General features: G+C 42.6%; 1 protein-coding gene and 1 non-coding gene across 2 annotated transcripts in view; one reads left to right on the top strand and one right to left on the bottom strand.

The window, feature by feature from the left end:
- LOC126259739 (thyrotroph embryonic factor-like) overlaps positions 1–15,559 on the top strand; it is a 641,028-nt gene that overhangs the window by 375,407 nt on the left and 250,062 nt on the right. The gene's annotated exons all lie outside the window — the stretch shown is intronic.
- On the bottom strand, positions 2,881–2,955 carry Trnas-cga (transfer RNA serine (anticodon CGA)). The gene has a single exon. It is a non-coding gene; the product is annotated as a tRNA-Ser (tRNA).

Here is a 15,559-nt window from a genome sequence, read left to right on the forward strand (position 1 = left end):
ACACAAAGAAATGTATCAGAAACTATAAATTACAATTTCAAGACTTATTGCTTTTTAATGAAAGACCCAGAACAATGTTTCTTAAACACCGTAAATTGATGTCTTACAGAACTGTTATCTTCATAGGTAGTTTTGGATATTAATAATAATAATAATAATAATAAAGATTAAAAAAAACAGTGCCATGACTACCGTAGCACAGTGATCTTCATATAAACCTTCGCAGTGATGACTGCTTTACTTTTTTCTTATACATTCTTTCACGCTGCAAGTATGTCCAGGCAAACCAATCGTGAACTCGCTGAACTGTTGCGCCTATACAGATGTTGCAAACCGACGTAGTTTCAAACCACTGCTTACAACGACATTACACCTTGAGATTCGTCACTGAGCACTTCAGCAACGTCTCTTTCCGCTTTTTATACTGCTAGTGCGGGTGACAAATGTGAAGGCTGATTGTGTAACGGCCCTTGTTGCTGCTAAAAGCGTTTCTACGCAGTTAATCACTTTGTAGCATTTGGTTTTTTTCTTGTGGCTCCGTTGCGGCTTCTTGTGTTCCTGACGCTAGCGTAAGTCCTTCTCTTGGCCTAGGTCATACTCTGCTACGCTAGTGACCACAACACTATCGTCGGTGTCTCGCTGGACACAAGCTCAACCGTGCGTAACAGTCGTCCCACCGACTTCGTTATGCCTCGTTTCACACATGAATGCTTCAAATCGTCATTATTATGGTGTTGCGCTCTAGTCTTCCAGATACATCAGCCACGTCACCTACTACTAAAAAAAAAAAAAAAAAGGACATAATTATATGTAAGTACATTGTTACTGGTTTTACAAATATTAAATTAGGCATTTGTTCTAAACGGGGAGATTTCTCCAGCGATGGTGTCAAGAAAGTCGCTGTGTTACATAGGTGACAGGCGTGTGACTTGGCGCAATGCGCTGCAGTATTCTGTTGGCGTGCTGTTACGGATGACGATGGAACTGAAAAGACGTGGAGGAAAACCGATGACGGCACGTAGCCTATTCATACTGAGCAGCATAGCTACGACTGTCAGAAGAAATAATAAGCAGATGTCATCCACTTGCAGCTTTCATACGGTTTCTTCGAAGCGCAGCAGAATCGCTTACAGCACAAATTCGTGAAACTGAAGGTGACCCTTCCAACCAGCGCACCTATTTTGTCACGAACGTACTCAAATATACAAAGCCCTTCTTCGTTTTGTACGAGATTGTAACGTGTGCATATGAAATTTGGTGTTCTATCTGTGAATGCACAAACACACTAATCTCTGGTGTATGCTTCTCAAACTCTGTTGAGTTCTTTTAATTTTCTATTTTGTTTTATTTAAGAAGTCATGGTCTCTTAACTACATGTATTGTACCTTTGTGGACAGCGTAAAATAATTTTAAATCATTGTTCTAACTTGTTGTATTGTGTTTTCTCCGTATATATGCACCAAGCTATTAGCAGTATGGTTCAATAAACTAAAGCAAAATTTCAACGGACAGAATATTATCAACAGTTTCTCATGTCCTCCACTTAGAGACACAGTGGAAAGGTTTGAAACTTACCCGCTAGTCAGGAACTTAACCCACCACCATTGTGAGGCGAGAAGTCGGATATGCAGCGAGTTGCAGCTACACTGCACTCGTAGCTGAAGGAAATCCTTTATTATGAGCGAACGATAGCATAACATAAAAGAACGTCCAAAACTTTGATGAGGAGCGAGTCATAATACTAAAGTTATTCTAGAATTAAAGGCTGCTCGTCCGTAAAATAAAAATACATTCGTCAGGAAAAGCTTTATTGGTACTTACAATTTCCTATTAACATACTTCTCTTTCGTACCTAAGCGCCGTTCACTTCTAAGCACTTCGCGGAACGTAGCCCAACGCATAAAAATTCCGAGCCTTGTAACTGAACCAGTTGGCAGTGGTGGTCTAGATTGCTTCATTTTCAAACCGTTGCCCACCAAGCCATTGTTTGAACTGCAAGAAATGGTAACAGTCCCTGTGTGCGAGTTCGCGACAGAGACGCGAATGGTCGAAAACTTACCAATGGAAATACTGAATCTTACCTTTGGCACTGCAAATTACCTTTGGCACTGTAAATTACCTTTGACACTGTAAATTATAGTCAAGACTTCGCCACTGTGTACTGTATGTATAGGCAGTTATTCCACGCAGTGTAGCTTCTCTGCTAGCACTGACATCTCTATAGAAACACCGATGCTCTCCAGCGCGTTGCGCCTCGTCAGAGGTAATGTCTGACATTGAGGATCATGGAATACTGAAGTCCGTAACGAGATCCGAAATGAAACGTCCCATACTCCTAGGTGCAACTACCATTCCTGACACTGTGGAGCCGGCCTCTGTGGCCGAGCGCTGCTGCTGTGGTCGCAGGTCCGAATCCTGCTTCGGGCATGGATGTGTTTGATGTCCTTAGGTTAGTTAGGTTTAAGTAGTTTCTAAGTCTAGGGAACTGATGACCTCAGATGTTAAGTCCCATAGTGCTCAGAGCCATTTGCACCAATTTTTGACACTGTGGATCTCTGAATATTGAATTCCGTAACGATTTCCGAAATGGAACGTCCCATGCGTCAAGTTGCAACTACCATTCCGCGTTCAAAGTCTGTTAACTCAGATCGTGCAGACATAATCACTTAGGAAACCTTTCCGCATGAATCACCTGAGTACAAATACCAGCGCCGCCAATGCACTGCCGTTGTATTCCTTGTGTATGCGATACTGCCGCCATCTTTATATGTGCAGATCGCTATCCTACGACTTCTCAGTGTGTTTCTAGTACAAACAGATGCTTGTACAAACGTACTTGATGAATTTTTTGCTTGAAACTTCCTGGCAGATTAAAACTGTGTGCCGGGCCGAGACTCGAACTCGGGACCTTTGCCTTTCGCGGGCAAGTGCTCTACCAACTGAGCTACCCAAGCACGACTCATGCCCCGTCCTCACAGCTTTACTTCTGCCAGTACCTCGTCTCCTACCTTCCAAGGACTTGCTTGCATAAAATGCTTGTCAAGCATGCAGTTGGGTGTGTGGCCACATTTGGAGTGCCAGAGCTGACGGGCGTACGTGGAGTGTGGTTCGATATGAATAGTATGCGCGTGGCACTTGTTGGGAGCCGGTGCACCACTTTCCCCACTCGCAAGGATGGAGGGCCCTCTCCGGCCCTGAAGGACGGCGTCACTCACGCGCCTCACAAATAGCTGGCCGCAGCCGCCGCACGGAGTGTATTTTTACCGCTCGCCACGCCGCACGTGCGCGCTCATCACGCGTCCAATTACCGCCCACCGTCCAGAAACTCCGGGAAATCTGATACCCCCAGCAGCACCGCAATGATGACATTCTGGTAGCGCCGCTTTCGGAAAAAGAGCTCCGCCGACTTGTTACAATATGCGCAGCGCGAGGGAAACATATAAGCTACTCGTCCTGGTAACGTGTTTCCCAGACTCGTAGCGGGCGAGTTGCTGGAGCAGTAATGTTTCGATCCAAATTCCATAAGTAATTTTCCGTGCAGTGCTATGTGCCGTGAAAGTGAATCGTGGATAGTGTGTAAACTGCAAAAATAGTGAATCGAAGCGTACCAGATATGCTGATACAGAAGTATGCACAAGTGAAGAGAAGTGATGAATGAATGAGGAGGTCCTCCTCAGAACGGCGAGCAAAGAAATGTGTGGAAAACCCTAGAAGAAGGGACAGGAAGGAAGGTCATGTGCGGAGACGTGAGGGGGGAAAAACGTAGGCCGTGCGGGATTAGCCGAGCGGTCCTAGGCGTTGCAGTCATGGACTGTGCGGCTGGTCCCGGCGGAGGTTCGAGTCCTCCCTCGGGCATGGGTGTGTGTGTGTGTGTGTTTGTCCCTAGGATAATGTAGGTTAAGTAGTGTGTAAGCTTAGGGACTGATGACCTTATCAGTTAAGTCCCGTAAGATTTCACACATACATTTTTGAAAAACGTACATGGCACTAGCCCTTTGATTGCTGTGAGAGTGTATGCACGTCTTGCTACGCCGTTTCCTCAGGTGCTGTGAACATGTATACGTGCGCCGCTTGGGTTTTCGTACAGTGCTGTGGACCTCTGTATGCCTCCTGAACCGCCGACCTCTCCCCGCTGCGGACGAGTTTTGCCTCAGAGAATGTAAAAGTTCCGAGTATTTATCGTACAACGTTTGTGAATCATTGTATGCTATCGCTTCCAAAAAAAAAAAACTATCGCTTCCAAAAAAAACTTCGTTCCAATATCTTGAATCGTTTGAGATACCCGGTACGACGACTGTTATGGCCACATGATTCGCGTTGCGCAAGGACGTGAATGGGCGTCTCTGTCGGATATGAAACCCGACGAGCTGAGAACGAAAGAGATATCGTTATGCTCTCAATTTTAAATACAGTTTAGATATCTTATCTACATTTCATTCAGTGCAATGTACAAGCTAAAATCGATCGTACACAATGGTTTCGCAATGCATTTTTACCTCTGCGAAGTCTTTAAAATTGTGTGCAATGTTTTAATTAGTTTAATGGTGGGAAGTAAATATTACTGTATATTGATAATTTTTACTTATGGACCGTCTGACAGTAACTGAATAAAACACAATTTTAGTGCCATACGCGTTTCGCCTTATTTTCTGCAAGGCATCATCAGTGGCCTGGAATATGTACATATGTTTGCTATTTATTTTACATTCTTGTCACTGTACCTATAGGTTATAAACAGTTCTGGTGGTTGGTATTTCCTATTAAGGGGCTCCGGAAAGGCTCAAAATCATGAAAAGTTCAATTTTTACTTTTTTGCGTTTTCTGAATCTGCAGACTATTACCTTTTAATAGATATATAATTTATTCAATTCCGAAGACTACAACTATTTTTAAATTTTTTTTTGAAATGTGTTCGACATGGGCGTGACCCACTGTGGCGCTGTTAAACTGCTGTCAAATTGTGTTATTATTAACGTCCGTGTTCATCAGGTACATTTTAGTGATGTGAGATAAAGTATGTTTTGTGGCTAACCTGTGATGGTTCAATATATATCGCTGGTGTGATTGTCGATTGTTTCATGTTTATTTACTCTGTCGTTATCTCGAAAATATTCGTAATTAATTCTGTTTCTTGAGTCTCTGTTTTGTTGAAGTATAATAATGAGTAAAAGTAAAGTTATTAGAAATCCTCTGAAGGCTTTTAAGAAAAGGAGAAATGTTGGAAAGCCAAAGGTATGTGTTATTACTGTAAACAATAAAGACGATGAAAATCCCCAACATAGCTTGTGTCCCAAAGTAGAAGACAGTTGGTGTAAATATAACAAAGGATTGCTAACTGGTGAAGTGTACACTCATAAGCATAGTCTGCCTCATGCAATAATGGAGGTGATAAAACCTATTTTCAGAGACTTAGCAGCACCTGAACTGTTGAAAAAGTGTATTCACGGAAAATCTCAAAACCCCAATGAAAGTGTAAATAGTGTTATATGGTCGAGAATCCCCAAGACTGTATTTGTCGGAATAGAAACACTTCACTTTGGTGTGTATGATGCTGTTGCGACTTTCAATGATGGCAACATTGTAAGGTGCAAGGTATTTAGAAATATGGGAATGAAGATAGGTTCTAACATGGTACGAGCGATGCTTGCTTTAGACAAGGAACGCCTTCGGGCTGCAGACACGGCTGTAAAGAGTCTAGAAATACAAGCAAGAGTAAACAGGAGGAGGAACAAGAGGAAGCTGGAGGAGGAGTTTGCAGAGGATGAAGATAATCCATCCTATGGACCTGGAATGCACTAAAAAGTTAATCCAATCTTTGTCGCTCGATTCCCAAAACTTTTATTTTCTCATACTAATTACATGTTTTCTAAGGATCTTCCAAACATATTTGTTTCAGACTTTCAGTAAATGTTACACAGTACCTTCTGCATAATTTAACACAGCCTTTTTCCGAAAAACTGTATATTTTTGAATATATAAATAAAAAATTGCAAAAAAAAATGTTGTGAATTTTCATTACAATTGAAAAAAAAATCATCTTTAATAAAATCCCTGTGTTAAGTTGTAGCCCATATTCCAATAAATAATATGTAAAAAGTTCAACTTCCTACCTCAAATACTTTGTGAGGAAAGATGTAATTTATAAGCGTTATTTTAACATTGCAAGTATAGGGCGTTCCGGAGTCCCTTAAGTAGTAATGTTTTGAACTGCACGTACAAGTTGCGTGGACAGTTTCTTACATATTACGCTCCTGTTGCATTTTTGGTGGTGTTCTTCTTCTTATGAATGCCAATTTGCGGTATTTTTTTTCACATTCCACAGCACTATGCACTGAACGCTTGTTTCAATGCAATGTTCTGGTTTATGTTGCCGACTGTCAAATGTTTTTGCCGAAGATCGAGTGTTATTGCCAAACTTTCAACTGAATAAGGCAGGCCCACAAAAGTTGAAGAAGTAAATATTATCGACAACGAAAATAAATTGATTTATTTGTCGAGTGAAGATATCAGACTTTATGAACTGCCAAAATAAAAATTTTTCATTTTAGCTTTCTAAAAAGCGGATGCCAAGTACGACTTTCATATCGGCCGGATCGCCGACTGTCAGCATGGGCACTAGCATTCCGCAAGCAGTACAGCCATAACAAAAGCCGCCCTCAGCGGCACGTCTGTAGCAGCGAACTCGCTAGAAAGACGTGAATTAAGCAAAATTTGTCGGGCAAGACATTAACATATCCATGAAATAAATCAGAGCCAGATGAAAATGCTCTTGTGGGATGAAGATGTTGGCTGTCGTGGCGGGCTGCATCAAACCAACCAGAAGACGGATGACAAAAAAAAGATGTATTCATTGAGACGAGCGCTGACATTAACGAGATTTCTGGAATAAGTTCGGAGTTGCAAGGGGATTGGGATACTGCTTTGATCGAAATCTTCATAGGGACAGGTGGATTTTCCCAAATGCGACCATAGCGAAACCGTGAGGGAGAAGTTTCAACGCACGGAGAATACTTTCTTGCAGGTTGGGAACTATTCCGTGAACCGACAAGTAGAAGGGTTCTTGTGACGTCGCGAAGTGAGATTTTGAATGGTTCCACCAGACGGCAGCACGGAGTTAGTCATTATTGCCTGTAAAGGAATTTACAGTTTTGGCTATTTAACCTCGTTCTCAACTTTCATGCAATTATATCTTACTGTTGAACATCTGGTGTGTTAGATTGGCAATTTTCCTCACCGTAACTGTCTCCTTCAATCATTGGTCCTACGTCCATCATATGTGATGTGTCCGTCTCGCCAATTACTTAGGTCAGATGCTAGGACTTGTTAACCATAATGTGTTGCGATGTTTGCACTATGTAGTTGACCACTATATTGACCTTATCGCATCACAAAGGTTGGTTAATTTCACTGACATGAAGTAAATGTAATCGACGAGACTGAATCGAATTACATGCAGTGACATAAAAAATTATATCGGGGACGAAAGTTCAGAAGATGTGATTATGTCGTGACATCTCCATATCCTTTCCTACGGACCTCGTATTCCGAAACGCGATAGTTATCTATGTTTGTTCAGCAGTAAACAGGTTGAAACAGAAGTAACAATGTCTGGCCAGAAGGCGTATTCAGGTCGCCTAATGGTTACGGCGACTGCTCGTGGGAAGAAGGAACTGTGGGTTCAAGTACCCGTAATGGCATAAATTTTCAGTTATCACGAAGTATTCATCACAACGGACAGTCATATAGCAGCCTGTCCGCAGCTCGTGGTCGTGCGGTAGCGTTCTCGCTTCCCGCGCCCGGGGTTCCCGGGTTCGATTCCCGGCGGGGTCAGGGATTTTCTCTGCCTCGTGATGACTGGGTGTTGTGTGCTGTCCTTAGGTTAGTTAGGTTTAAGTAGTTCTGTGTTCTAGGGGACTGATGACCATAGATGTTAAGTCCCATAGTGCTCAGAGCCATTTGAACCATATAGCAGCCCTGTAAGGATGAAAGATACGATTCTATCAGAGCTCGCCTACGAGCAGACTCGCTTTTCCCCTCCTTTCTGGGTACAGTGTAATGTACATGTGCAACCCAGCCTTAACAGTAGTGTCGCAACGAAAACGCCTTCCGGAGATGATCGTCAGCAGCTGTGCATATCGTGCTGTAAGGAACCAGATAATAAGTAATATACAGTAGTCGCGGCCTAGCCTGTTTGTTTCTGGTTACAGTGACGTGTTATCAGGAAGGCCACAGTGCCTCGTGCTATGCAGAGGCGCCTCAGGGATTTGTCCGTCTGTATATAGCCTTGTACAGGGCTTTATCGTTCGATCAACTGGGAAACGGTTTGTAAGTCGCTTTCAGTGTGACGTCTAAAGACGTCGATGGCAGACTAGTCAGCCTGTTGGACGCTGGCGGAAAAATACGAAAAACTGAATCATTCCCAAACGAAACCATGAATTTCGTTTTGATTTCAAATTTTTTGTGTAATTTTCTACAGGACGTAAAAAATAATCATGGCAATGTTTATTCTAGCTGAAGTGTTCCATTCACCAAATACAACTGGTGTCTAACATAATATAGGTAGCACTAAGAAAGCGCCTTACAACAGAATCTTGTTGCCATTATTAGGTGGCTTGCTCGAACGTAGCAACAACACAGCCTCATCACATGGCCAAATAAGGTTAGGCAAACAAGTGGCTGAAAAATCAAGCAACTAGTTGCAAACAAATGTTTATTAGCCCTTGACCTAGGTTTCGATATTTGTAAAAATATCCTCTTTAACAGTTGGCTTTAGGCTCTGTCATGATGCACTCGTACCTTATGCAAATATTGTATCCTGTGACCCTTATTACAATCTTATGTTGACAAGAGCCTCTACCCGTGGACATTTGCTAGTGAGCATTCATTCTGAAGTAAGATATATGTAATCTGGCTGCTATCTAAAGCCGTAGCTTAGGATAATTCTTGTTTTGTCAATTTTATATATGACAAGAGCCGCTCGGCTTCACCTAATCTAGTGTACCATCATGTGATGTCACAAGGCCCACTCCTTCTGAAAAAGATATTTTTACAAACATTGAAACCTAGGTCAAGGCCTAATAAACCTTTGTTTTGCAACTGGTTGGCTGATTTTTCAGCCTCTTCAGATTTACACAGTTGCTGTTTCACAGCCATGTTTAAGATTTAGGCAAACAAGGCCAAACAATGGCGGCATTACAGATTAACAATAATTTACAATGATTTGTTAAATGAAGATGCATTTTACACAACTCGAGTGTGAAGATGATAGCTGGCAATGTAGTCAAATGTTCTCTTGCACTGATGAGATCCTTAATCTAGTGAACGATGTCTAACGTAACTAGTAGTGTGTTCCATTGGGCTCTTCTGGACTGCTACTGTAGAAGTGTCCTGATACCGTCTTGAAGTCGGTGTTACTACTGGCGAACTAACTGTCTGCTTATGTTCGTATTTGGCAGATGGATTTTCACTTGGGAACTGTTCGCGTAACGTAAGGCGGAAGCATAACATAGTCTGTGCTGGTGCGTACACTGAGGCGTCTGACCCCAACTATGTTTCACCTGTGAACGCCGGCCTTGCCATGTGGCACTGGGTACGGTTGCGTTTCGTATCTCTGTAGCATAAAGGTTTACGATCTTGTTATCTTCGTGCTGTGACCTCCAGAGATAGAACGGAAATGGCAGTGATTTGTTGATCTCGTGGTTTTGTCTCCCAACAGGCGCTGATAATGTCATTGTGATTTCTGCTACTCTGTTGGTTGAATAAATAAAAGATGTGCATTGAATCCAATGCAGTGACGTCGTACAAAATGGGACACTGACGAAGTCCTTGGTATACCAACTAATGATCCCGGGATCTATCCCGCATGAGCAACTTTTTTGGGAGAGATCTGCAACAGGATCCATTCAGGTTGGTAAAGGTAACAAAGAGATTGCGCGAATAAAGAAGCATCGGGACTGGTTCGCAACCTATCGAAGTGACATGAAGTCTTATGGCTTGCATCTGTCTGTGTGCGATATGTTATTTTAAATTGTTGTCTTAAACCTCTGTCATGTTTAGAACTAAGTCATTGTACGCCTACGGGCTCTAAAGTAGATTGGAAGGAAAAGAAGACTAGGGCTTAACGACTATTCTACAATGTGATCATCAGAGATAAGTAACGGGGGAAGGGTATCACCGTGTACTTGTCACTGCATCCATCCCAGAAATCGTGTTAAGGGGTACAGGGAAACATAGTTCTCATATAGCGCGATGGTTAAAGCGACTTCCAGCCAATAGCACAAGATCTACCACAAATTTCCATTACTTGTTTATCACAAATAGAACTGTACGTTTCTGACCGTATGATTACGTCACTGCTTTTAATTCAATTGATGTTCAGATTCCATCCTACTCATGCCTGTGAATGCAATTCAGTGAAAAAATATTACTTTCTGCGTTCCGTGCTGCTTGTTAAGACACGTTGAGAATGAAGAAAGCTCCAGTGAAGTAGAAATAAAAAGAGCACCTGCGTTAGAAAGTAGGTGCTAATGCATCATCCAAATTACCGACTGGGCCAGACGCTCCGAGCTTTTGACTGACACGCGCGTGAAGAGAAAGCCGCGGACGGCCAAGTACTTTGCGAACTAGCGAAAGTAATTATTGCGCGCCACGTTCTGCGACTAACTTTTCAGAGCTCACGATTGGCACCTAGCATAGCCCAAAACGTGCTCTATGTTTTTTTTTTTTTTTTTTTTTTTTTTTTTTTTTTTTTTTTTTACGGCCTTGTATTGCTTTCCATTCAAAGCGACCGCAGTTCGCCAATAGCTAGACAGGCTGTGTTTAGGTAATCGTCTAAACTTTCTAATGACTGGTAAGCCTGAAGCCACATTCATCGCACAAGGGAGCATACACCATGCGGTTTGCAGGTTCTCCTCTCTTTTCGCATGATTGTCGTACTTATTTGCTATGTAACAATTGCTGCTCTAATACGATACGCTTCTCAAGCATTTCCGAGAAATCGAAGTTCAGAGTTCAGTGAGAATGTTGAATCAAAAATGGGAGCGCCGGCCGTCGAGCAGTGACATTAGCGCAACCGCCTAAGACATGAGACTATATGTCCGGGCTTACTGCTTTCGACTCGCGTTGTTTTTTTGTTTATTTTTCATTTTTTATTGCAATTTTCCACCAAATACTCATACGATGGTTCTTCAGTCGCTCGTAACGGCTCCATTAAAAAAAAAAGGGGGGGACGTGTATTTCGTGTATTTGCAGTACACAGTAATGAACGAGCGCCGTGTGCGGTTTGAACAGTTGGCTAACGTGGATTTTGGAGCTACGTTTATTAGGATTATATGCTTGTTTCATTGTCCTTCACTCGACGCTTTCGTTTCTACCTGCAATAGCCAAACACCCTGTATATTGGCTACAATCACTTACGTCGTAACATAGTAAAAGTTATCTTCCGCCTGTGTCGGCAGGCTGCAGAAACAGTTGTAACCCTTATCGCAGGACCTTTTGTTGAAAGTGGTTCAAATTTATGGCCGCAAGAAACTAGCGTACTGCTCTAGTGTCATGCGAGCAGTTGTTACTGGCAGTGACTGTAACTGAAGCAGTAGATATATTGCGAGCCACGCAGAGCTCCAGGTAATACAGTTTACGCCACGTTAGCAATAATACGGAATTGTAACACGTCGTGGACAGCAGACGATACGGAATTCTAAGACGTCGCGCGACAACAGACGGAAGCGAACCAAACTGAACCATGTCGTCTTCAAACTGAATTTTTTTCATCTCTCTTCCTCATTAATACATACTGACTTTGTGCTGGTCTAGTGACCGTCAAATACGGCCTATAATTCACATTCATTTACACCTACGGCAACTTAAAGAAAGGGAACATTACGAATTGTAAGCCACATTTATTTGCACGTACTATTTACTATGAAGTCTCTTCATCTAATTTGGAGAGAATGCGTAATGTACGTACCCTGCTCTTCATTAGGGAAATCTTCCAACACTCTTTTCCTGTGCTCGTCTGTTTCTTGCTTCGCAGTACGGTATTTTGCTTTCAAGATAGCAGAATTCCATCACTTCGACTACTTCGTAGTCCCCGATTTTGATGTTGAGTTCACCGCTAACCTCATTTCCGATACTCCTCGTTACTTTCGTCTTTCTTTGGTACTGTATAAATCAGTATATGTGTTCATTTGACTGTTCGTTCCATTCCTCCAATTCCTCCTTGATTTCACCGTGAGCACCAATCCCATCAACGAATCCTGTCGTTGAAACGTAGCACTATATAGCACGAACAAGGATGGAGTAAGAAATAGAGCGCCACCTTTTTAAGCCTCTGCCCACCATTCGCTTGCGATGACTTACAGAATCCGCCGAAAAATTCATAGGTGAGTCAAGGTCTTAACCACAATGCCACCTTACTCGATCAGGAAATTAAGACTATTGCGGCGACATAAAATAATGAAACATACTATTTCACTTTATGAAAGAAATGTAGTCTCACCGGAATTTACGGGACTTAGGTGATTTGTGTGTGCGGATGTGGTCCAGCGACCTACCAAGGCCTTGTTGCTTCCACGCCACGACGTGGTGCCGCTGTTGTCCGTGCCAAAGGTGGACATACCGACTATGTGGTAGGCGGTCATAAAGTTTTGGCTGATCAGTGTATATAGCTCCTTTAATATGAGGAGCTGTTTGAGATTTCAGAACACAGTCTTACAAGAAAGCAACCGGACAATTTTTCTTGCACTTTATTGTATTTCAAATGAAAAAAGATCGTTTTGGTTTATCAGTAATCGCTGTGACAAATAAAAAGGATGAAGAAAACGATATTGACGAAACGTATAACCCAACCCTAAGCTACCCAACCACCCTCCCGCCCACTCAGGCCTTCCGTCGAGTTAGTAACTGTATCATGGCATATGAGAAGACTCTACTGTGTAAGAAGAGAAACCGCAGAGAAGTGCTTCCGCGTTCCTACGCCCACGGCTTCGTGCTTGCAGACACGCGGGATAATTGACCAGTACGCATCGCCCTACCGGTACTGGTGGCGCGTCATTAGCAGGTGGGCTGACGTAGACTGAAGGAGTGAGGGCGCAAGCGAGCAGTCAGGTACACAGTCGCAGGTGTGTAGTATGACACTTCCCGCGAGTTTTCCTTTCGCAGAGTCACGTTGCTCATGGTTATATGGCAGCGCATCCGGAAGTGACTGGGCTTGATTCACCGTATTTTTCTAATATGTCGCCTGACGTGTTATTGTTTGACCGCTAAGTTTGAGTTATGGGTCACACTCAACTTTACAATACGGGGCAGACAAAGCTCGAAATTCGTGGTACACTGAACGTGATTAATACTGCGAAAAGCTGTTAGTTGCTGATTTATTCACGGCGGGTTTCGCTGCGTCAAAGTAGCATCTTCACGTTGTTCTACATACGTCTGCATCCACTGGGCTACTAGGAAAATAACACTTAAGTGCCTGGTAGTGTTCATAGAACCACCTTCACAACAATTCTCTATTATTCTACTCACGAACAGCGAATGTGGAAAAAACGCCTTTATTTTTCCGTGTGAACTCTGATTTCCCTTATTTTATTATGATGATCGTTTCACCCTATGTAGGTCGGCGTCAACAAAATATTTTAGCATTCGGAGGAGAAAGTTGGTGATTGATTTCGTGAGAAGATCCCGCAGCAATGTGAAACGCCTTTCTTTGAATGATGTCCTTTCCAAATCGTGTATCATGTCCGTGACACTCTCTCCCCTATTTATCGATAATGGAGAACATGCTGCTCTTCTTTGAACTTTCCCAATGTACTTCTATCTGGCAAGGGTCCCACAGTGCGCAGCAACAATCCAAAAGAGGACGGACAAGCGTATCTCTTTAGTAGACCTGTTGGTTCTTCAAAATGTTCTGCCAATAAATCGCAGTTTTTCGTTCGCCTTACCCACAACATTTTGTGTGTGTTCTTTCCAGGTTAAGTTATTCGTAATTGTAATCCGTAGGAGTTTAGTTGAATTTACGGCTTTTAGGGTTAATTGCCAATGTTCGCACCATGCAGATATCTTCTCTAAATCGTTCTTCAGTTGATTTTGATCTTATTATGACTTTAGTACACTACTAGACGATAAACGACAGCATCATCTGCAAACAACATAAGACGGCTACACAGATTGTCTTCTAAATCGTTTGTATAGATGAAGAACAGCAGAGGACCTATAACACTACCTTGCGGAACGCCAGAAATCACTTCTGTTTTACTCGATGATTTTCCATCAACTACTACGTAATGTAACCTCTATGACAAACAATCACGAATCCAGTCGCATAACTGAGACGATATTCCATAATCACTCAATTTGATTACTAGCCACTCGTGAGGTACCGTGTCAAAAGCCTTCTGGAAATACAGAAATACTGAATCAATCTGAAATCTCTTGTCGACAGCACTCAACACTTCGTGTGAGTAAAGAGCTAGTTGTGTTTCACAAGAACGGTATTTTTTTCTAACTCCGTGTTGTCGATTTGTTACTAGACCGTTCTCTTCGAGGTAATTCATAATGTCTAAACATAGTATATGTTCCAAAATCCTGCAGCATATCGACGTTAATGACATGGCCTTATAATTTTGGCGTCTATTTCTATTGCCTTTCTTGAAAGAGCTGTGAAACTTTCCAGTCTTCGGATACGGATCTTCCATCGAGCGGCAAGTGTTGATCCAACGGATAACTATGGTAAGAAGAAATCGACGGATACCAGTGACCAGTGTCTGTTTGCTGGCCCCTATTTCGACTGTATAAAATGTGGAACTTTTCCTTCATGTCGCTGAGGGGCCTGCAGATGGTGTAATGTAACGCTGAAACAGGTTGCACAAATAAAAGAAAACTGGAAATTTAGACGGCTGAAGGTGGTGTGATTTGACATTTAAGTTAATGAACCTTTCTACGTAGAACCACCTGAAGATGCAACTGTAACACAGCGAAACGGGTCGTGAATAAATCATTAATTAACAGCCGTTTAAGCCGGCCACAGTGGCCGAGCGGTTCTAGGCGCTTCAGTCCGGAACCGCGCGACCGCTACGGTCGCAGGTTCGAATCCTGCCTCGGGCTTGGATGTGTTTGATGTCCTTAGGTTAATTAGGTTTAAGTAGTTCTAAGTTCTAGGGGACTGATGACCTCAGATGTTAAGTCCCACAGTGCTCAGAGCCATTTGAACCATTTTTTAACAGCCGTTTACGGTTTTCTGAGTTATTGGTTTGTGCTTCAGTGGATTTCCAGATCAGGTTCATGTGGGGGATCACTGTTTTTTAAAGTTTATAAGTAGATCAGTCACTGGGGTATCCAGCTGGAGATGAAGTTTGTTGTAGTAGCAATGTTGTTGTGATTGTTTTTCCACTTTTAACCTGTCTGGTTATTTGTAGTGCAAATTTAGGGGCTTTAAGACAGTTCTGAATTGGAGGGGAACTAATGTCCGATAAGTCTTACGTCGTTTAAAGCGGCTTACTTTCTGCGTTAGTTGCTAGTCTCCATATGAGGTTACTTTTTAGTGTACACGAAGTTGGCCAGGGCC

Source organism: Schistocerca nitens, chromosome 5 (assembly GCF_023898315.1).
Source record: "Schistocerca nitens isolate TAMUIC-IGC-003100 chromosome 5, iqSchNite1.1, whole genome shotgun sequence".
Taxonomy (NCBI): domain Eukaryota; kingdom Metazoa; phylum Arthropoda; class Insecta; order Orthoptera; family Acrididae; genus Schistocerca; species Schistocerca nitens.